The following is a 23,822-nucleotide window of genomic DNA, read 5'->3' as shown; positions in this document are numbered from 1 at the left end:
TCTATAGATTGCTTTGGGGAGTATAGTCATTTTCACAATGTTGATTCTTCCAATCCAAGAACATGGTGTATCTCTCCATCTGTTTGTATCATCTTTAATTTCTTTCATCAGTGTCTTATAGTTTTCTGCATACAGGTCTTTTGTCTCCCTAGGTAGGTTTATTCCTAGGTATTTTATTTTTTTTGTTGCTGGGTAAATGGGATTGTTTCCTTAATTTCTCTTTCAGATTTTTCATGATTAGTATATAAGTATGCAAGAGATTTCTGTGCATTAATTTTGTATCCTGCAACTTTACCAAATTCATTGATTAGCTCTAGTAGTTTTCTGGTGGCATCTTTAGGATTCTCTACGTATAGTATCATGTAATCTGCAAACAGTGACAGTTTTACTTCTTCTTTTCCAATTTGGATTCCTTTTATTTCTTTTTCTTCTCTGATTGCTGTGGCTAGGACTTCCAAAACTATGTTGAATAATAGTGGTGAGAGTGGACATCCTTGTCTTGTTCCTGATCTTAGAGGAAATGCTTTCAGTTTTTCACCATTGAGAATGATGTTTGCTGTGGGTTGTTCGTATATGACCTTTATTATGTTGAGGTAGGTTCCCTCTATGCCCACTTTCTGGAGAGTTTTTATCATAAATAGGTGTTGAATTTCATCAAAAGCTTTTTCTGCATCTATTGAGATGATCATATGGTTTTTATTCTTCAGTTTGTTGATATGGTGTATCACATTGATTGATTTGCATATACTGAAGAATCCTTGCATCCCTGGGATAAATCCCACTTGATCATGGTGTATGGTCCTTTTAATGTGCTGTTGGATTCTGTTTGCTAGTATTTTGTTGAGGAGTTTTGCATCTATATTCATCAGTGATATTGGTCTGTAATTTTCTGTTTTTGTCGTATCTTTGTCTGGCTTTGGTATCAGGGTGATGGTGGCCTCATAGAATGAGTTTGGGAGTGTTCCTTCCTCTGCACTTTTTTGGAAGAGTTTCAGAAGGATGGGTGTTAGCTCTTCTCTAAATGTTTGATAGAATTCACCTGTGAAGCCATCTGGTCCTGGACTTTTGTTTGTTGGAAGATTTTTAATCACAGTTTCAATTTCATTACTTGTGATTGGTCTGTTCATATTTTCTATTTCTTCCTGGTTCAGTCTTGGAAGCTTATACCTTTCTAAGAATTTGTCCACTTCTTCCAGTTTGTCCATTTTATTGGCATAGAGTTGCTTGTAGTAGTCTCTTAGGATGCTTTGTATTTCTGCAGTGTCTGTTGTTACTTCTCCTTTTCCATTTCTATTTTTAATGATTTGAGTCCTCTCCCTCTTTTTCTTCATGAGTCTGGCTAATGGTTTATCAATTTTATTTATCTTCTCTAAGAGCCAGCTTTTAGTTTTATTGATCTTTGCTATTGTTTTCTTTGTTTCTATTTCATTTATTTCTGCTCTGATCTTTATGATTTCTTTCCTTCTGCTAACTTTAAGTTTTGTTTGTTCTTCTTTCTCTAGTTCCTTAAGGTGTAAGGTTAGATTTTTTTGAGATTTTTCTTGTCTCTTGAGGTAGCCTTGTATAGCTATAAACTTCCCTCTTAGAACTGCTTTTGTTGCATCCCATAGGTTTTGGATTGTTTTGTTTTCATTGTCATTTGTCTCTAGGTATTTTTTGATTTCCTCTTTGATTTCTTCAGTGATCTCTTGGTTATTTAGTAATGTATTGTTTAACCTCCATGTGTTTGTGGCTTTTACGTTTTTTTCCCTGTAATTCATTTCTAATCTCTTAGCTTTGTGGTCAGAAAAGATGCTTGATATGATTTCAATTTTCTTAAATTTACTGAGGCTTGATTTGTGACTCAAGATGTGATCTATCCTGGAGAATGTTCTGTGCGCACTTGAGAAGAAAGTGTAATTTGCTGATTTTGGATGGAATGTCCTATAAATATCAATTAAATCTATCTGGTCTATTGTGTCATTTAAAGCTTGTGTTTCTGTATTAATTTTCTGTTTGGATGATCTGTCCATTGGTGTATGTGAGTTATTAAAGTCCCCCATTATTATTGTGTTACTGTCAATTTCCTCTTTTATAGCTGTTAGCAGTTGCCTTATGTATTGAGGTGCTCCTATGTTGGGTACATACATATTTATAGTTGTTATATCTTCTTCTTGATCATTATGTAGTGTCCTTCCTTGTCTCTTGTAACATTCTGTAACATTCTGTATTTTAAAGTCTATTTTATCTGATATGCGTATTGCTACTCCAGTTTTCTTTTGATTTCCATTTGCATGGAATATCTTTTTCCATCCCCTCACTTTCAGTCTGTATATGTCCCTAGGTCTGAAGTTGGTCTCTTGTAGACAGCATATATATGGGTCCTGTTTTTGTATCCCCTCAGCAAGCCTCTGCCTTTTTCTTGGAGCATTTAATCCATTCATGTTTAAGGTAATTATCAATATGTATGTTTCTATTACCATTTTCTTAATTGTTTTGGGTTTGTTTTTGTAGGTTCTTTTCTTCTCTTGTGTTTCCCACTTAGAAAAGCTCCTTCAGCATTTGTTGTAGAGCTGGTTTGGTGGTGCTGAATTCTCTTAGCTTTTGCTTGTCTGTAAAGCTTTTGATTTCTCCATCGAATCTTAATGAGATCCTTGCCGGGCAGAGTAATCTTGGTTGTAGCTTCTTCCCTTTCATCACTTTAAGTATATCATGCCACTCCCTTCTGGCTTGTAGAGTTTCTGCTGAGAAATCAGCTTTTAACCTTATGGGAGTTCCCATGTATGTTATTTTTCGTTTTTCCCTTGCTGCTTTCAATAATTTTTTGTCTTTAATTTTTGCCAATTTGATTACTATGTGTCCGGGCGTATTTCTCCTTGGGTTTATCCTTTATGGGGCTCTCTGCGCTTCCTGGACATGGGAGGCTATTTCCTTTTCCATGTTAGGGAAGTTTTCGACTGTAACCTCTTCAAATATTTTCTCAGGTCCTTTCTCTCTCTCTTATCCTTCTGGGACCCCTATAATGCGAATATTGTTGTGTTTAATGTTGTCCCAGAGGTCTCAGTGTGTCTTCATTTCTTTTTGTTCTTTTTTCTTTATTCTGTTCTGCAGCAGTGAATTCCACCATTCTATCTTCCAGGTCACTTATCCGTTTTTCTGCCTCAGTTATTCTGCTAATGATTTCTTCTAGTGTATTTTTCATTTCAGTTATTGTATTGTTCCTCTCTGTTTGTTTGTTCTTTAATTCTTCTAGGTCTTTGTTAAACATTTCTTGCATCTTCTTGATCTTTGCCTCCATTCTTTTTCTGAGGTCCTGGATCATCTTCACTATCATTATTCTGAATTCTTTTTTCTGGAAGGTTGACTATCTCCACTTCATTTAGTTGTTTTTCTGGGGTTTTATCTTATTCCTTCATCTGGTACATAGCCCTTTGCCTCTTTATCTTGTCTATCTTTCTGTGAATGTGGTTTTTATTCCACCGGCTGCAGGATTGTCGTTCTTCTTGCTTCTGCTGTCTGCCCTCTGGTGGATGAGGCTATGTGACCTTGAGGCTTTCTGATTTGGTTGAAACTAATGCCAAATTTGGAAATCTTTTAATATACCGTGTTAACTTGAATAGTTTCTCAAATATGGGTGAGATAAGGGGATAGTTTGCAATGTTAGGGATAAAGTTTGGTAATCACTTGAAGATTTCAGAGTACGTAGTTTTTTGATGATTAATTTTGGCATCTCTTGTGCATGTCATTAAATATAAAAAGGGCTGTCTTTTATGTTAGACTAATTTAGTAAAAGTGGTATAACGCGTTTGTGTTATTTACTTTTGTTTTCTGTTTCATTGGGTGGAAAATTTAAATCTGACCTAGTGAATCCTTTAACACTTTGAGAACTATATATTTATTTTTAATTTGTTAAGAATCACAACTATGTCTTCAAATTTCTTACAACCTACCAGGCTGGTTCCTTCACAGAGTTTTCTCAAATTCCATGTATTAATTTCTTATTGCTATTGTAGAATATTACCACAAAGTTAGTGGCTTAAAACAACACAGACTTATTCTTATCTTTCAATTTTGGAGGTCAGAAGTCTAAAATGGGTCTCAATGTGCTAAAATCAAGGTGTTGGCTGACTGTGCCTTCTGAAGGCTCTGGGGAGGATCTGTTCCTTGCCTTTTCCAGCTTCTAGAGGTCGCCTGCATTCCTTGGCTGGTGACCCCCTTCCATCTTCAAAATCGTCAATGGCCTGTGGAGTCTTTCTCACAGTGTCATGTGTTTCTTACTCTTCTGCCTCCTTCTTCCTCATTTAAGGACCTTTGTGATCATATTAGGTCCACCTGGATAATCTAGGATAGTCTCTTTATGTTACGATCAGTGGAATAGCAATCTTAATGACACTGCAACCTTTGCCTATAATTCTCCTTTGCCTATGACATAACATATTCACAGATTCTGAGCATTAGGAAGAAGCTATTATCCTGCCTACCACATTCCCTAAACCAGAAATGATCCATGTGCTTTTCGTAAGGTTTCAGTGACACACTGTCTCAACTTGCTATTATTCATATACATACTTTATCTCTCCTCTGTCTTTTTACCCCTGGACTAGACAGGACCATGTCTACATCATATTTGTGTTCTCAGCACACAGCAACATTGAAAGAACCAGGTAAATATTTTTTGAGCAAATGAATGATTCTGTGTTAAACTTCATTCAAAAATGATTAGAAGGGAGGAAGTCAATTATAGAAGTATAGAGAAAGGAAACAGGCAAAAATGGACAGATTATCATCAGTACTACTTGCAAAGAACAGTTTCTTCAAACACATCATTGTCTCTAAGCATTAAATAATATCACTGGTCAAAGGATATGATCCACTTAAGAGTTATTACAATTTTTCTCACTCTAATATTTTGGCATTAAAAAATCCTTTAATGTCTTTTAGTTTTTTAAACAGAATCAGTTCTTTGAGGCCTTATGAACTCTGGGCATCCTAACCTCTCACATCTGAACCTGCAAATTTTGGAAAGTGGTGGCCAAACTGTGCGATGGATGCCCTTGTGGGGAGACCTGCTGAGTAGCTAGCCTGCACTGGCCAAGTGGTACCCAAGGCTTCCTCAAGCTCTAAGAGCTTTGGCTTTAAAGTACTTTCGAACATGTGCAGCTAGTCTATGAAATACACTTAAGAGCAGAGGAGAGTGAATGATTTCCTTAACATGTCCAGGTAGCCTAGATTTTCTCCCAGATACCTTTAGCCTACATGTGAGTTATATATTCTACTTCATGATGTATTTGTGTATTTCTAAATATATTATATATATATATATACATATATATATAATGTTTTATATATATATATATATGTGTGTGTGTGTGTGTGTGTGTGTAAAGTTTTAATGCTGTTCCACATCCAAGAAGTGTCATTTTGAAAAGTGTGAACATGCATTATTCTTACCATAGTTCTATTATGTAGGCAGGCATTCTTCTCCTGTCTTATGGGTGAAGAAGTCTAGCCACAGAGTATAACAAACTTGTCCATCCTCACACAGCTGACTTGTGATGTGTGTGATACAGTGAGTGATTTGAATCTAGATTACTTCACTCCAAACTCCATGCTTCTTATACATTTAGTACCACACAAACTACATTTTCTCAGGCATCAAGGCTTATAGGCCTTGCTGTTTCTTTTAACTCATGATCTGAATAATGCAGCAATTCACAAAGTGTTTTCTGTGGTATGTTACTCTAATGATATTCTCTGTGAAAAGAAAGTATTTTGTAATCAAGTGTAATTAACAGTACTTTCAAAATTAAAGCATGTATCGCCATAGCAGTGACTATGCATGCAAAGCCCAATAGTAGAGAAATGTCTTAACTTCTTTTACCCCAGCATCTTCCAAACTCACATGACCACAGGACCCTTGCTCTGTGCCCTCATGCTCCCATAATAGTTATTGTTTTTTGGGAAAGCTACAAAATTCCTAGATCCTCTGTCCCCAGTTGGTCTGACATGATTATGCTGCCAGCCAGTGTGTAAATGGAGCTGTTGTTAATGGGCAGAAATTGGCTTTGCCTCCTGTGTCCATTAGGAATGCTTTCATCAGCAAGTACTAGAGTATCTAAGTAATTTCGGTTTGAGCTCTTGCTAATGAAAGTGCAGTCCTTGTATCAGCTATATAGATGCCACCTGGGAGCCTGTTAGAAACCTGAACTTTCAGGTCCTACCCTAGATTTGCTGAAAGGGAATCTATATTTTAATAAGATCCTCAGGTAATTCAAATGCACAGTAACATTTAAGGAGCACTGATTTAAACAATAAGGGCATTATTTTTTTAATCTAATAATAAATTCAAAGATGGAGGGTCCTATTTTGATTTGCAACCCTAAGGAGTATTTAGGACCCAGGGTCCTGTTTCCTCATGGTGGTAAAATGGCTGCCAACTCTATGCATTTTATCCTCTCCTAGCTGCATTGAAATACAGCTAGAAGGAGACAGGGGCAAAGTAGGCATGGAAGGAGGCAGGGACAAAGGACTTTTTCTTATGTGGCTTTTTTTTTTAATTTTGGCTGCCCCACAAGTCTTGCGGGATCTCAGTTCCCTGACCAGGGATTGAACCCGGTGCATGTCAGTGAAAGTGCTGAATCCTAACCACTAGACCACCAGGGAACTCCCAGGCTTTCTTTTTTTATTAAGAAATAATTTCTTCCTCAGGAAGCCTGCTACAGCTTCCCCTTGGTTCTCATCAGCTAGATCTGTGTCACATATTCATGCATTAGATCAATTACTGACAACATGTAACAGGAAAGCCTCAATCGCCTTTGTTCTTGACCAGTGCTGTCCAAAAAAAATATAAAGCTAGCCATATATATAATTTAAAATTTTCTAGTAGCCACATTTTTAAAAAAAGAAAAGAAAAACAGGTAAAATTAATTTTAATGTTTTATTTAACCCAGTATATCTAGGCCATTATCATTTCAACATGTAAGCAATATAAAAAAATTGCCAATGAGATATTTTATTTTCTTTATTTCATACTAAATCTTTGAAATCGAGTCCATATTTTATGCTTATACTACATTTCAATTCAGACGCTAAATTTTCATTAGAGATGTTTGATCTGTATTTAGATATCAATTGAAAAGGTGTTCACCAAATTGCTTAATGCATAATTAAATATTTTCCAATAATCAAATCATGTTTCAGATTTTAAATTTAATTTAATTTAAATTAAATTAAAAATTTGGTTCCTCAGTCACATCAGTCACGTTTCAAGTGGCTGGTCGCTGTTGTATTGGACAAGGCAGGACTAGGCCCTCGCTACGCAAAACATGGTCCAGCGACCAGCAGTGACAGCATTTTCTGAGAGCTTGTTAGAACTGCTGAATCTTGGGTCCCACCCTAGATCTATTCAGTCAAAATCTATATTTTAATTTAATTTAATGCACATTAAAGCTTAAGCTGTTCTCAACTTTGGCTAGGATTTAAAATGACTGTGGGAACTTTAGAAAATACTGTTGCTTACACCCCACACGAGAACCTTGGAATCAGACTTTCTATGGGGTCCAGACATCAATATTTTATTGAAGCTTTCCAGGTTATTCCAATATGCAGCCAAGTTTGAGAACTGCTGGTCTAGACCAATCCTGATTCATCCCCTCAATTCAGACACATTGCAACCCCAGCACTATGGTAGTGGAAGTTCTTAAGTAACCAAGAGTGGTTTCCATATTTGCTTCCCTTGTTCTGTGGATATTTTCTGTAGGGATTGGTGTCTGGCTGGTATCTGCTATATTTGCTTGGGTCACACTCTCTTGGTCTCTTTTCTCCATTCAATCTGGCTAACTCTTTCCTCTGTTTCCCAGTCAACAGTTTCACCATAGCTTACCTTCCTTATTCTCCCAGGTAGCTGACACATTAGGCTGTGCTGATCCGTATTCAAACCTGATCTGGAAGCCCATCAAGGGCTGCCTTTTCTTCCAGCTCCTTACCTCTGCTCCAGCCCTAGTGAAGATGCATCTTGCTTCTTTGTTGTCGTGTTATTCATTGCCTCTGCCTCAGTGTTTCATCCACAGTGTCCTTTTCTTAGTTCTTACACTTCCCACCTTATACATTTCCAGAATTAATTTCCTTTAGGTGCTCATAATTCCGCCTTTGTTTCGTTGATTTTGTTTTGCCTTCTCGTTGATAATGAGCTCAAATGAGGTGGGTATGAAGTCTACTCATTTAAAGCAGCTCTGAATCTATGAGCTCTAACTGAGATGTGATTTTTATGGCCATATTTGGGTACCTTGTAAGCTGCTCATGTACCCTTCTCTGGGTTCCTGGAGACTCAAAATGTACACAGACCTCAAAACATAGGCTTGCATATTTACATGCCTCCATTGCAAACTATACCACCTGAGCTTGTCTTCTGAGGAGGGAACTTTAGCAGCACAGACTTGGAAAAAAATAGGTGCTTCTCTACTAGGAACCTTCACCTGGGAGGCTCTCATTAGTACAGACAAAGCCACTTTAAAACAAAAGCATATTCAGCTTGCCCAGCTCTAAGAGGCACTGTCGTGGTCATGTGGACTCATGAACAAAGGGGCTGATTGACAGCCTTTTGAAATCTAACCCGTTTCTTGGTAGAAGAGCTTCTGTACAGGATACATTTCCACGATGAGTATTTGCTGTCAAATCTAACAAAAGGACTTCTCTAAAATTTAGGCCATGTAGCATTTAGGCTATGTAATAAAACAGCTATGTATTAGGTAGTATTTATTTATTTAAATATTAAGAGAATCCTATCAGCTTCTGGAAATTATTATTAAAGTATAAATGTTTTTATTCGAGATTGTGTAAACAAGTATGTGAAGACTGAGCACTTGGAGAAATATAGGAGTTAAGCAATAATAGCAATTCTTACTGTTACGTTTGAAAGTAAATCAGTATTTTAACTGTGTAAACTCCATGATTTAAAAAGTCTTAGTTTAGAAAAATCTGATTTTTGAAATTTAAAATTGTAAGATCAAAAATATTTTTAAAAGTCATTTAAAAATCTATCACATTTATGTATTTTTTCTAATATTTATATTGCATAAAATATTAATATGGTAAAGTCCCCATGAAATTTTTGAATAGTCGTTAGAAATGAACTATTCAAAGAAGCTCCCTGAGAAATATGGTCCATATGACTCAAATTATGTATAGAACAGCAAAATATTAAAAGTATAATGTTAGCTTCCTTGTATTAGAATTAAGAAATATCATGAGGAACCCCAGACATTTTGGAGGACTGGAAAAACTTTGACTTTTCTGCAATCAAACACTCTGTTCAGTAAAAGAGGAAAAGCTAATAATTAAATATACATTATATCTAATAAAATACACATTTATGCCAGCATATATAATGAAGTATATCCAATTTGCCCAATAATATATGTAACACATGGGTGTGTTGTATCTTGCCTTGTTCATAGCACTTTGACAAATAATCTTACCATCTTCTGTGGCCCTGGGCAGAGTCAGTAACATTTTGGTTCCATTCCACAGATTTGAAAATGGAGACTCAGAGAAAAACAATATATACTCCAAATCACCAGAATGTAAGATTAGAAACCATTCATCTTACTCAACAGCTGGTGTTCTTTTCACTGTAGTATGCTGCCTCTTTATTTCTTAGGGCTCTCAGGCAATAGGACTTTTTAAGCTTTCTGGGCTATGAGACGTTAAAGGACTGGCCAGAGAGCTGACCGCTCCATGGTGGATTCGATCAGCCTGACAAATTGCTCCTCAGTCCCTTTTTCCATAATTCTGAAAGCATTAAAGCTTTGAAATTTAGTTTTCCCATAAGTTTGGCATAAATTTAGTGGCAAAATTATGCCTAAACCAACAGGAGGTTATATATAGTCTTTATTTATCCCACTTTGGGTGAATAGCTATAGGTCTCACTGCATAAATACTGGTGTATTTGCTAGGGATCCACAAACTTTTTCTCTAAAGATCTAGATAGTAAATATTTTAGGCTTTGTGAATCATACTGTCTCTTTGTCAACTACTCAACTCTGCCGTCGTGACTGGCACAAAAGCAGCCAGAGACAGTATGTAAATGAAGTCATGGCTGTGTTCCAATAAAACTTTATTTACAAAAATAGAGGGCAGGTTGGACTTTGACCACTGTCCATAGTCTGTCAACCCCTGGACTTAAGGGTGATGGCTAGATTTGATGGGACTATTGCATAATGTATTATATATGCACCATATTACCTTTCTGACATTGAAACATATCAGACCCCAAAGGATTTTGGTAAGGGGCCATGGACCTGTATCTAAGATTTAAAGGAAATATTACAGAAGAGAAAGTCATCTCTGTTTTGGTCAAGCACTAAAGTCTTCGTATACGCATGACTGGAGGGGCAACTAAAGTTCAGGTATTGCCAGTGCCTTAGTCAAGAATGAGTTCTGTGAACCAGAAAGTATTTAAACACATAGGTTCATATCTGCCCCACATAACAGTAAGTTCAGTGGTAGGTAGTACAGGGCTGGTTCAAGCTAAGTGGTTCCCTCAGAAATCCAGCCTCTCTCCATATTCATTCTCTACCATCCTTAGTTGATATGCCTTCATCCTGATGATCATTGCCTCATGGTTGCAAAATGGGTGCTGTACCTCCAGGTGTCACATACACACTCCCAGCAGAAAGCAAAAAAAGGAAGTGGGGAACATTGTATCTATATTAGAAAAGCAGAAACTTATCCCCAAGTCTCAACATTTAATCTATCACTGGACTAAACAGGGTCACAAAGCTACCACTAATTGTAAGGAAGCCTCTGGAAGCAAGTATTTTTAGTTGGGTTCATTTTCATTACCCACTGAAATAGGGAGAAAAGATATTGGGTGGACAAGTTGCACCATCTGCTGAGGCATCTGTTCTTGTTTTGGTAGCTGTTACATTTCATTACAGATATTTAACATTTTATAGTCTTCTCTCCTGGGCAACATATCTTTTTAAGTATCACCAGTGTTAGCAGTGTTTTCCATCTGAGTTGGAAAATTAAATAACATGATTCACATTTTTAAAATGTAAATGTTGTGTAATATGAATGTATAATCACTTGAGAATGGATTTTTCAGAAATAAACTTTCCTGAGGATTTTAGTGTTGGAGGATTTTGTTTAGATGGGACCCTTAGTATGTGTGTTTGCAAGGTTTGAGGAAAGACTGAGGTTGAAATCAGTGGAAGGCAGCTTACACATTCAGCCTTGTAAGCAAGTCTTTGTTCTCATGGGGGACGATTGCACAGTAGAGCAGAATTTCATGGCACTGCATGGTGAACTCAGAGAGCTTTAAGATAGAACAGTCACTCAGTAACTTTCTTAACTATGGCTCTGCTACAAGTCTGAGAGAAAAGCAATTAGATAGGCACATGGAGACCATTTTAGTTTTTACTTGTGTGTCTTGGGATTTTTTTTTTTTAACATCTTTATTGGAGTATAATTGCTTTACAATGTTGTGTTAGTTTCTGCTGTATAACAAAGTGAATCAGCTATATGTATACATACACCCCCATATCCCCTCCCTCTTGCGTCTCCCTCCCACCCTCCCTATCCCATCCCTCTAGGTGGTCACAAAGCACTGAGCTGATCTCCCTGTGCTATGCAGCTGCTTCTCACTAGCTATCTATTTTACATTTGGCAGTGTATATATGTCAATGTTACTCTCTTACTTCGTCCCAGCTTACCCTTCCCCCTCCCCGTGTCCTCAAGTCCATTCTCTATGTCTGTGTCTTTATTCCTGTCCTGATCCTAGGTTCATCAGAATCATTTTTTTTTTTTAGATTCCATATATATGTGTTAGCATATGGTATTTGTTTTTCTCTTTCTGACTTACCACTACTGGCCCTATACCCTGAGAAAACCATAATTCAAAAAGAGTCATGTACCACAGTGTTCATTGCAGCACTATTTACAATAGCCAGGACATGGAAGCAACGTAAGTGTCCATCGACAGATGAATGGATAAAGAAGATGTGATGCATATATACAATGGAATATTACTCAGCCATAAAAAGAAACAAAATTGAGTTATTTGTAGTGAGGTGGATGGACCTAGAGTCCGTCATACAGAGTGTCTTGGGATATTTACCCTCCCGTCTGAGGTGGTATTTATTGTCTTTCTGGACACAGGGCACTTACTTGTTCGTTTTTTTTTTTTTTTTTTTTGGCATAAGCTACTGTAATAAGAAAGGATAGAGGTACCCACACAATTTCAAATGTCTCTTTGCTTTAGTAGGCTATCCTAAAATGGTACAATTGGGAATAGCATGAAAATAAATATATTCATTTATTGATTTGTTTAGACCTTAAATGTAAGTGAAATTAATTTTTCTTCAACTAAGTTCTGTAACACTGAATTAATTCTAGAATCTGTTTCAATGTAGCCATTATGACTAAGTTAAAACAATGACCTTTGATCTGTCAGATAAAGCCTAATTTTGAAATAATGCCCATCAGACCCTCATCTGCTGTACTTTTGAAAACTGCAGCAAGAAAATCCAGTTTTTAGCCCAAATAGTTCATGGTTCTTAGGGAATCCAGAATTAAGTGACCAGCAAGAACTATTTCAGAAGTGACCAGAAATGGAATGGTCTGCAATTTGATGAGGAGAAATGAAGACGAAGCCATGTTGGTAACTATTTGAATCTGGATTACTCTGTGACGTCCAGATCATTCATTAACATGATCAAACAAACTAGAATCAGCAGATACTGTTGAGAAACAGACAGCTAAAAGAGAAGGATCAATGTGAACAAACCTACCAACTGAGCCAGAAGAAACAGAAATAAATGAGAAGAGATAAATCCTTAAAATAATTCCAAATTTTATCATGAGGGATAGTTAAGAACAGACTCCTATGGAAGAGGAGTAGTTCAAGACCAACAAGGGATTCTTGGAAATTAAAGTGTAATTGTTGACTTAAAAAATAATAGTATAGTGAAAAGATGAAGAAACCTTCCAGAAAAACGGAGCGAAAGAACAAAGAGTTGGAAAATATGAGTGAAGAGATGAGACATGATAGTGGTCCTACATTTTCTTATAGAGGGTTTGGAAAGAGAAAATTGAAAAAAAAATTGGAGGAAATAAAAGACACATACACACACACATTTTTAACTTTTCCAAATCTTCAGACAACAAAGGCCCTCTGAGTGCAAAGTAGGTTGAGTAAGCATATGAGTGGATCGGTAATTAAACACTTTTTCCTGATATTTCAGAACACCAAGGAGCAGGAGAGGATGCTAAAAGATTCCAGAAACGGGAGTGGGATAGGGAATTGACCACAGAGATGATTTCTAGAGGACAAGAGAATGATACCTTCTTGGTTTGGTAGGAATTTTGATTCTGTTCCCAACAAACTGCAAATTCAGTATGAACGGAAAATAAAAGCATTTTAAGACAAGTAAGAACTAAAACATTTGCTCATCCCCAGGCCATTCCTAAAAGAATTAATGAAGCAAAATAAAAGAGAGAAATGTGGGTTCCAAGGATAGGTGGATAAACTAAACTAATACAAAAAACAAGAAACCCCAAGACAGTAGCTCTTTGGCAAATGTTTAAAAGAAAAAAAAAAATGCTGTCAAAAGCAGAATAAGATTTTTAGGGAGCTCTAAAATCCTAAAAGCAAATGAAATTTCTATAAGAGAAAGTGTGATAAAGCTGCATGTTCTCAGTTAACAGAGTATTTAATTCGGGCCCTTCTCGACTCAGTTTTTGTTCTGCTTCTTGGAGCAGCACCGATCAGAGCAGTGTTGTATGGCCTTCTCTTCCTTCACATGCACAATTTGTTTCTGCAGAGAGTAGTTACCATGTAATTTTCATATTGTAAATGCTGTTCATTTTGCAATTGACAAACATCACTGTGTAAAAAAGTTACAGTACAGAACATGGTATAAATGATAAAACTTTGACAATGTGAGAGTAGTAGTTTGCTAGAGAAAAGTTGGGAGGTGGAAAGGGGAAGAAGGTGAAAGGAGACAGAGGGACCCTAATCCCTCATTTTACAAAGAGAGCGAGATAACACTGCCTCAATTTGGTGAGTTAAGAAGAGAGGTTTAAACTGTCTACAGATCAATTGAAAAACAAAATATTATATAATATTAGTGGTGGTGAAGAGAAGGAAAAAAAAGGGAATAACATACTGTGGAGTCAAATGATAATTTTCAAGTTAACAAATCAAGAAATAGGGGTTTGAGCATACTATCTGGAGGTACACTTTCCAATTCAGTAGCTACTGGCCAGGAGGGGTTATTGAGCCATTGAAATGCAGCTCATCCAAATTGAGATGTGCTGTAAGGAAAATACACATCAGATTCCCAAGACTTAGTATGAAAAAAACAAATGTTAAAATACCTCAGTCATTGTTTTTTTTAATTTTATTTATTTATTTATTTATTTATGGCTGTGTTGGGTCTTCGTTTCTGTGCGAGGCCTTTCTCTAGTTGTGGCAAGTGGGAGCCACTCTTCATCGCGGTGCACGGGCCTCTCATTATCACGGCCTCTCTTGTTGCGGAGCACAGGCTCCAGACGCGCAGGCTCAGTCGTTGTGGCTCACGGGCCCGGTTGCTCCACGGCATGTGAGATCTTCCCAGACCAGGGCTCGAACCCGTGTCCCCTGCATTGGCAGGCAGATTCTCAACCACCGCGCCACCAGGGAAGCCCCCTCAGTCATTTTTAATATTGAATAATGTTGAACTGATAGTATTTTCAGTCTATTTAAATAATATATTGCTAATATTAATTTTACCATTTTCTTGTTGTTGTTTTTAATGTGAGTATTACTAGAAAATTTAAAATTACATATGTGGTTCGCTAGAGTTCTATTGAATAGTCCTGCCTCTAGAGAGGTATAGAGGTAGACTAGAAAAGTTGAAATCAGAAATGATCAATTTATTTGTACCATTGTGGGAGTGGACTGGTGTGATGGGAAAGGAAGCCTTTTTGTCTTATACTTTTATATCTTTTAGAAAATTATTTTTTATTAAATATTGAGCAGTTTCAAAAGGATATTTGTAAAATATATGAAAAGCATGAGGAAGAACGAGATAATAAATATTCTTAATCACCACCCAGTTTAAGGAAACAAAGAAGCAAAAACAACCCACCATTTACATTGAAGGCATTTCTCCCTCCCACCCCAAGCTCCTGGACTGTTTTAATTTTAATTTTTACTATTGTCCTCATAATAAAAATAATCATATGCCTTTCAAGAAAGTTTTTAAGTGGAGGATATCTTTTTTTTTTTTTTACGGTCCAGGTCTTTTATTTTCTTTACATCCATCATACCATGAATTCATAGGGATTGGGCTCCAACAGTTCAGGCTCTTTTCCATTGGTTCTCATGACGTGTGCTTCTCTGGGTGGGGCAGGCTGGCGCTTCAATTGAACCCAAGTACCTTTCTCTTTGGCTTCCTTCTTTTTCTGATCATTTTCCTTCACCCGTTTCAGGAATCTATCTCAGCTCTTAGAGTGCTTAGTATGCCTGATACACACGTTAATTCTCTTGGCAAGAATCTTGCCCTTAACTTGTTTGTTTACAATGATGCCAACAGCCTGCTGGGTAACATTGTAGACTCTCCCAGTTTTGCCGTGGTAACATTTGTGGGGCATTCCTTTTTGAACAGTGCCCATTCCCTTGATATCTACAATATCACCTTTCTTGTAGATTTGCACGTATGTGGCCAAAGGAACAACTCCATGTTCTTTAAAAGGCCTAGAGAACATGTAGCGGGTGCCCCTCTTCTTTCCTTTGTGTTGGTCATTTTGGCGAATTACTGGAAGATGGCGGTTCCGGCCAAAAGGCAGGATATCTTGTATAGTTTATTTTGTTTGTTTGTTTGTTTGGGTAATTTGGCAGTATTAAATTTTAAAATGGCTATGCTATTGGAATTAATTGTTCCCTTTGAGAAATGTGTTTTATGTGTTCCAAAAAATGCAAACTGCAAAGAAGTATGTAAAACTTGATGTCATTTTAATTTTTCTTAAAAACATGTATGTTTGTATATCTACTTTATAACTATGCATGTACACATACATATACATGTATATGCTGCCATACACATAGACATGATATATGTATGTATACACACGAACGTATGCATAGTCAGTACCTGGTAACATTGCTTATCTCTCATAAGTCTGATTGGAAGGGTATTTTCTTGTTTTATACATTTTCAGAGGCAGATGATCATGCAATTATAATTTTATTTACTTAGTGGTGATCATTTTCTATATTTTTCCTCATGAAAATACTTGAAGAAATAAAATAAATATTTAAATATGTTTGGGGCTTCCCTGGTGGCGCAGTGGTTGAGAGTCTGCCTGCCAATGCAGGAGACACGGGTTCGAGCCCTGATCTGGGAAGATCCCACATGCCACGGAGCAAATGGGCCCGTGAGCCACAATTACTGAGCCTGCGCGTCTGGAGCCTGTGCTCCGCAACAAGAGAGGCCACGATAGTGAGAGGCCCGCGCACCGCGATGAAGAGTGGCCCCCGCTTGCCGCAACTAGAGAGAGCCCTCGCACAGAAACGAAGATCCAACACAGCCATTAATAAATAAATAAAGCACACCTAGTATAGTGTAATTTAAAAAAAAAATGATTAAATATGTTTGAACAGTTAGGGCTTTTTTGGAAGAGAACATATTGCCTTAGAAGGTAAGAAGCAATATGTTTGGAATTTTTTTTAAGAAAGGTTAAGTTACACAAAAAGTATTAAAGCCATCATTTTTCTTCTCCCCCACCCCAAGTGTATTAGTCCAAGAGGCAGGTGTTATCACTTTCAAACCAACCCTAAAGCTGATTCCTTATCTCATCCTTTCAGTCTAAGGTACTTGGAAAGAACATAGCCGTCTTCCTCCAGTGCTTCCTTTCCAACACAAAATGTAAGAAGCCTGTCAGCAAATCACATTAATGTAGTGAACTGTACTTCCCGCAGGACAGTCAAAGCAAACGAGATGCATGAATCATTTTAATTTTCTGAATGTAGGCCATGATATATAGGTAATGTTTACTTTTTCTCTAATTATACGTGTTCATGAGCACTGAAAAGAATCTTTTTTGCGAGGTGGGGGGCAGAGCGCCACGCAGCTTGTGTGATCTTAGTTCCCCCACCAGGGATTGAACCTAGGCCACTGCAGTGAAAGCACCGAGTCCTAACCACTGCACTGCCAGGGAATTCCCTGAAAAGATCTTTTTTACTTCATAAAATTACAAAGAAGAAATGAACTATTTACTTCAATCCTATCATCCAGACATAACCACTAATAATATTTTGTTATATTTATTTCTAGTATTTCCAGACATAAACATAAACTATACTTTGAAACTTTGGACATATCATGTGTATGTCTTCTGTTTTCTTCCCCAAAACCATTATATTTGGAGTGCTTTTTCATGGCATTGAATATTCTTCATAGGCATAGTTTTAATAACTTTGGAATAGATCATTTTAGAGAAATCAATGAAAAATATGAGTTTAAATTGGAAATGAATATATTGCATTTTTATTGAGGTTGGGATTGAACATATTTGTTCTTCTAGGGGAGTTTTAGTATACAATTGATACCATAAGTGAAAAGATAATGAAATATTTACCTTGTCATAATTAATAACAATTTTCTTAGCTGTTATTAGGTGAATGGAAGTCTTTATGGATGTGGAAGACATGTCCAAAGACACATCTTGAATGAAAACATGGTTGTACACTTCTGTACCCACCAATAGATGAAAAGGTGGAAACTTCATTAATGCAAAGTGGCTTGGAGCTGTAACCATGCATCTCAGGACAAAAATGAATCTAGATTCTGTTCTTGTCTCAAGGAGGCAGAAGGTTAAAGGCTTATTTTTGCCAGGCTGTTTACCCCTAATGGATGACTCATTTGGCATAAGCTGGCCTTGTCAAGGTGAATTGCACCGGTACCAAGTCTAATACATATCATGAAAGATGGGATGTGTTGGTGGTTATGGAAGGGGGTGTGTGTGGAATTGTATCTTCTGAGGTCAAGTGGATGAACGGGGTTGGATGGGTGGGGGAAGGAATTGTCTTTAGGATAGGTAGGAATCCAGGAGCTGGTACCACCTGAGGAGAACCACTGGATTTTTATTTTAAGTGGAAGATCAAAGACATTTACAAGGATTATAATAAGGAAGAGTGTGATAAGGCAAGAGGGGAGGATCAAACAGGTAGTCAGGTGAATGAGAGAGTGGAGAGAGGAACTTATAAAAATCATAGCTCCCACCTTCCGGATGCCTTCTGTGGGCCAGCCACCTGTCTCCTGTGGGTGGAATGTGAGTCACCTGCTTAGGGGGGAGTGATGGAGGAATAGGCCGGGTTTCTTTTTACTTGGCATGTAAGGATAATAAGGTTGAAGGAAATGGGAAAGAAGGACATAGATTGAAGTAAACAGAGCCTTAATTATTAAAAGAGTTTGAAGAGTTGACATTGTCTGACATTTCAAGAGGAATTAAAGGCTCCTTTTAAATGACTCACAGAAGGTCATAGGATTGTTCACAGGTAGCCCCAGGAAGTTGCCCACCACTACTGGATTTGGATGTGAACTCTTTATTCCTCTAAGATCCTGACCTCTGGGACAAACAGTGTATTATCTGATGAAAAGTAAAACTACCTTCCCTTTGCATTAGGATTTGTAGGCTCCCTCTCAAGCTAGTTTAAGCAAGAAAAAGGGGAATTTATCAAAAGGATGCAGGGCTGTTTCCAGGGATCCCATGGTAAGAAACTGAAAATAGGAACTAAAAAGCTTTCAAGAATCCAGGCAGCAATTGATTTTCAGGTTCTCTCTCATCTCTGCTCCTCCAGTGCTATTTTTCTCTGTCCCCAATTCTCTTTCCACATGAGGTACAATGACGGTTCCAGATGTTTACATCTCCTGGTTCAAGCAACTCATGACTGGCCCTCTGAAGTCTGACCCCAAATTCTCAAGAGAGGAAGAAGCTGATTGGCTCAGCTTGAGGACATGTATGTCCATCCTTGGTCCAGTCAACTCTGGCCAGTGGTAAGGTCCTAGCACAAATATGGGTGCCATTGATATGCCATGGAAATGGGTCAGATAATAATTCTCAAAGAAGTTGTGGGCTTGATGGGCTCTCCAAAATTGACCACTACCACTGACACCTTAGTAGATGTGGGGCAGGGGACATAGCCTTTCACCATCACTGTGTTTTCTTTTCCACCAAAAATAATATCTAGTTCCTTGCACTTGATAATGTGGTCCATGAACCTGCAGCATTAACATCACATGGGAACCTAGAAATGCAGACTCTTAGGCCCTACCCCAGACCTACTGAATCAGAATCTGACAGTTCACGAGATCTCCCAACAATTGTAGGACATAAATATTTGAGAAATGCGGATTAGGCAGAGGAGCGAATTAGGAACCACAGATTAGGACTGTTAAAAGGGCTTCTTCCAGAGAGGGGTGGCATCACAATTGTTTTGTCTGAACTTCAGCTGAGAGCCTTCCCCTACCCTCACCCAAGCTTCCTTTTGAGTGCATTTCTGCTGGAAATTCAGAGTTCAGAACGAGGATGGAGAGAGATGCCGGTGTCTGATGTGGGAACCATAGTGTATGCTGTTCTGTTTTGGCACTGAGGGGTGATCTGTGGGGTGAAAAAAGGAAAGAGAAAAGCAATAAAGGTGTTAATATTATCGCCAAAATGGAAGTATTGGCAAGCCTGCTTTTAATTAGGTAGTCATTATCTTGAAGTTAATAAATGTCACATATATTAAGTCACTAACCTACCTCTGTTTTTATGTCCAGCTCTGCAAGTTTTTAAAGTCCCTAAAATGGCATCTTTTCATAAAGCTTAAGCTCTTTTTCAGCTAAGCCAACAACTTTTGATTATGGAGAAATTACTAGATTGATTGTTTAGAATACAGATACCCTCAAGAAACTTACTAGGTAGAACATCTTTGGCAGCAATTCAGAAATCCATGCCATTAGCGTTTTGGACTTTGAAGTCTAAAAAGATGAATTTCAGACACTCTACTTTGAAGGAATTCTATTTTCCTACTTTTCTCTTGTTTACTCCTTAAAAGAGTCCTGGGAACTGACGTGGGTCACTTTAACCTGCCGTTGCTGTTAAATCAAAGTGCTCATTTGCAGGGAAGCATTTATTATTTAGTAACTTAACCAGAAATCCATAAAAAAATATTTTCTTATAAAAATCCTTGCTTTGTAAACTGCCAGAAGTGACCAGATAGAAATAACAAGAATTTCTAGTTCTCCAGGCAAACAGGAAACCCCACCTCAGTGGGACCCTGCTGACACCAATTCAGAACTTTTTTTCCAACTTATTTTGTTGGAATAGAAGCATTTGGGTTTACTGGATCAGACTGAAATTTTTGAAGCCAACTGCTCTAATACCCTTGGTATTCCAGGTGACCAAATTTCTATATTCATTAAAAGAAAATATCATTTTGTCTGAAGGTTTAACATCCTTATATTAGATAGAAATATAGAGGTATCTGGAAATCTCTGAGTACTGTTTCTCATCCTTGGCTGCACATTGGAATCACTGGAGAGCTTTGACAACTACTGATGCCTGAGCCGCACCTCTGGAGATTCCGATGTAATTGCATGCAGCCTGAGCATGGGGATTTTTAAACCCTCTCCTCCAAGGAGAACATGCAAGGTTGAACCATCATCTTATGGACCTGTTCCTCAAACAGTCCCACTGGGGGGCATTTGTAGGTATGCTTGTCAAAATGCAGACTCCCAGCTACCAGCCCAAGAGAATCAAATTCAATAGTTTGGGGACAACTTTAAGAATCTTAATCTTTAAGCAAGCCAAGCTCTGTTGAGATTCCAATAGAGGAGGCCCTTGGGCCACACTTAGAAACACTTTATTGGAGATTATTTCTAAAAAGAGAGTGACTGGAAGAACTGAAATGTGTTCAGTGTTGGGTTGTTAGGGATCCATCAGCAAGTGATTCAGGAATATTTTAAAAAGATGAAAAAACAGTAGCGTGATATAGGGACAAGACTCCTTGTGTAACGATGAAAGAGTGGAGTTCTGGGCCTCATTTTGCTTCTCTAACCAGTTCTGTGGCTCCAGGTAAGACACCCAGTTTCTCTGGTACCCAAGCTCTTTGCCTCTCAAATGAGGACCTTGGGAAATATTAATCTCAGGTCACCTGAAGCTCCAATACTTGATGAGTTTCTGATAGTAAAGACTTTCTGTTCTCATGAATTCTTACAGAAATTTCCAGCAGGACTCTTGATGTTTGCCCTAAAACAGTGGGGCAACAAGCATAGTAGCTTCTCCATCACCTGGGCTCAAGAAATGCAAAGTCTTGAGCCCTGCCCCAGACTTGCTGAAGCTGAATCTTTGAGAGTGAGGGCCACTTCTCCAAAAATAGTATTTGGAAAAAATAAAGTTGAGAAGTGTTCTTTTTATCTACAGTGAAGGAAAATCACCTCTATAAGTATGAACTTTTAACACTGTTTAAAAATGTTACAATATCTATGTTGGCAAGTTGATTCAAATTGAAGGGGAGCTCTTAAAAAATACTGAACTCTAGAGCCTTGATACACAAAGTGTGGTCTCCTAACTGTCAACATCATCATCACCTGAGAATTTGTGAGAATTGCAGGATCTCTGGCTCCACCCCAGACATACTGAATCAGAATTTGCATTTTTTTTTGCTCAAGAAAATCGGATAATTTATTTGCAGGTTAAAGTCTGAGAAACACTGCTCTAGATAAAGATGTTAAAACTGTAATGACAGGTTTCCTTACCTTCAAAATATTATTTATACACCTATCAGTAATCAGTTCCTCCCACACACCTGTAGGCAAATCTAGGAAAAAAAATTTTTTTCTTTTAAGTTTGTTCTGCACTTGTTTCAACTTAATAATTCGTAGGTGTTGTCTTCCCTGTATTTTGAGGCATTTAAACCTTTTTTCCCATTCTTCCTTGAAGAAAGTTACTTAACACTTTTACTTTTTCTTCCTTTGTTTTTTTTCTCTTTTGAAGCTGCCATCTCAGGCTGGATCCCTATATTACTCGAGAATATCTTTTAAACTTATTTTTCTGCTATCTGGCCCACTTCTCTAAGATGGAGGATGGGCAGAGTATTGTTGAGTTGTTTTGTTTTTTATTTTGTTTTGTTGTGTATTGTGATTCATTGCTATGTCTGTAGCGGTCTCAATAAAATTATAAGTTTGAAGATTAACATTAAAGTATAACAAATTATAAATTAGAAGATTAACACTGAATTGCAGAATTTCCTTTTGAAATGGAAAAATTCATTAAGGATCCATTAATTCCAGCAGTAGAGCCTTCTACATTACCAATAAAGAAGAACCAGCCCTGTGCAGTGATCACCTTTGGATAGGCAGAGGCAACTTGAGATTTCACAATCAGAACAGGGCAGATTGGGTGTAAAATAGATGGAAATGGAGCCCAGCACACTGTGTGCATATTCTTGTGTGGCAACTTTTAAAAATAATTTTTAATCCTTTTATCATTTAAGTATGCTAGTATAGCTCCTAGGTTCCAGGATATTTTCGGCCTTCTCAAAAAATAGGTGAGTTCTGAAAAAATTTTATTGGCTCCAAAATATAAGATGAAAACTATAACAAAATGACTGTGTCATTAAATATCTCCCAAATAAGACATTTCATTGTCAACTATTTTATCAACCATGACATTATCTCAACTTGTAACTTAAATCATCCTCGTGGACTTATATACCAACTACATCTGCTGTGAGTGCCATCACTGTGTTTGATATGATTTGGGGTGATGCTAAAAAATAAGAATTTGTAGAACAACAAAGATCTTAAAACCCTGACCTGCCATGGTTAATTACTTCCTTTCTTCTTTTCTATGATTATTCCATATCTACTTTCCTATTTAGAAGTAGAAATTGGTCAAGGTTTTTTGTTTGTTTGTTTGTTTTTGGTAAAAATAAAAATGTGCCATAAAAGGGCAGTTTTTAGTCAAGTTTTGCGGGATTGCTTTTTCTAGAAAAGCGATTCTTGATCTTTTGGAGAGTTAACTCATTTGAGGATCTCATGAAAGCTAAAGAAACTGCTCTAGAAACATGAAAGTATGCATGAAAATATACATTTGGGGCTGAAGGTTAATGTTTCAGTAAAGGCTCTTTGGCTGACAAAAATTAGTAAAACAAACCAACAAATAAAATTAACTAATATGTTGACTTTTGGAGTTTTAAGCAAGGAAAGGATAACTTTTTGGTTCACGTAGCTGGAAAGGTGCTTCAGATACAGCTGATTCCAGGGTCTCATTAGTCTAATTGTACTGGACTTGGCTTCCTTGGTCCCTCTGATGTGCCTTCTCCTATGTTTGGACAGTTCTCTGACTTTACATGTTAGTCATTGATAGCTCTAGCATCAAACCTAGCAGAAGAAAGACTCTACTTCCCAGCTATCTCAGATATATCAGATATCAAATATATCACATATATCACAAGTGAACTTGTTAATCCCGATTGGTCAGATCCAATATTCTGTCCATTCCTGAGCCAGGCACATTCCATCCCTCGCCATGGGAGATCCGAGCCCAGGTCACAAGCTGCACTTCTGGAGTCAGTATCACTGGGACCTCGGGAATGGAGAGCAGGAGAGGGGAGGACTTCAAGATGAACATTATTAAGACAGTCTTATCAATGGAACGGGGAGTGGTGTTAAGGGGCAAAGGCAACCAGAAGCCACTGCCATGAGCAACTCCTGCTTTAGAGATAAAGAAACCATCTAATTAGCTCAAGCCAACCTTTTTTTTACTCCTATAGAGCCCAAAATGCATGCACATCTTATTCATTCCTTTAATAA

The 23,822-nt window shown here is 37.5% G+C and overlaps 1 protein-coding gene and 1 pseudogene across 13 annotated transcripts in view; one reads left to right on the top strand and one right to left on the bottom strand.

Moving 5' to 3' along the window:
• PLCB4 (phospholipase C beta 4) overlaps window positions 1–23,822 on the top strand; it is a 414,289-nt gene that overhangs the window by 189,548 nt on the left and 200,919 nt on the right. The window contains exon 1 of one of the 13 annotated variants that reach the window (XM_007165245.2): window positions 19,004–19,019. The exons of the other annotated variants lie outside the window; for them this stretch is intronic. The gene's annotated coding sequence lies outside the window, so the exon portion shown is untranslated. Of the gene's footprint in view, window positions 1–19,003; window positions 19,020–23,822 lie in introns of those variants that run through there. 13 annotated transcript variants of the gene reach the window in all.
• On the bottom strand, window positions 15,286–15,776 carry LOC114237219 (60S ribosomal protein L21-like; annotated as a pseudogene).

Source organism: Balaenoptera acutorostrata, chromosome 15, assembly GCF_949987535.1.
Source record: "Balaenoptera acutorostrata chromosome 15, mBalAcu1.1, whole genome shotgun sequence".
Taxonomy (NCBI): domain Eukaryota; kingdom Metazoa; phylum Chordata; class Mammalia; order Artiodactyla; family Balaenopteridae; genus Balaenoptera; species Balaenoptera acutorostrata.
Note: the sequence above shows the minus strand (reverse complement) of the source record. Positions and strands in the feature narration are given on the sequence as shown.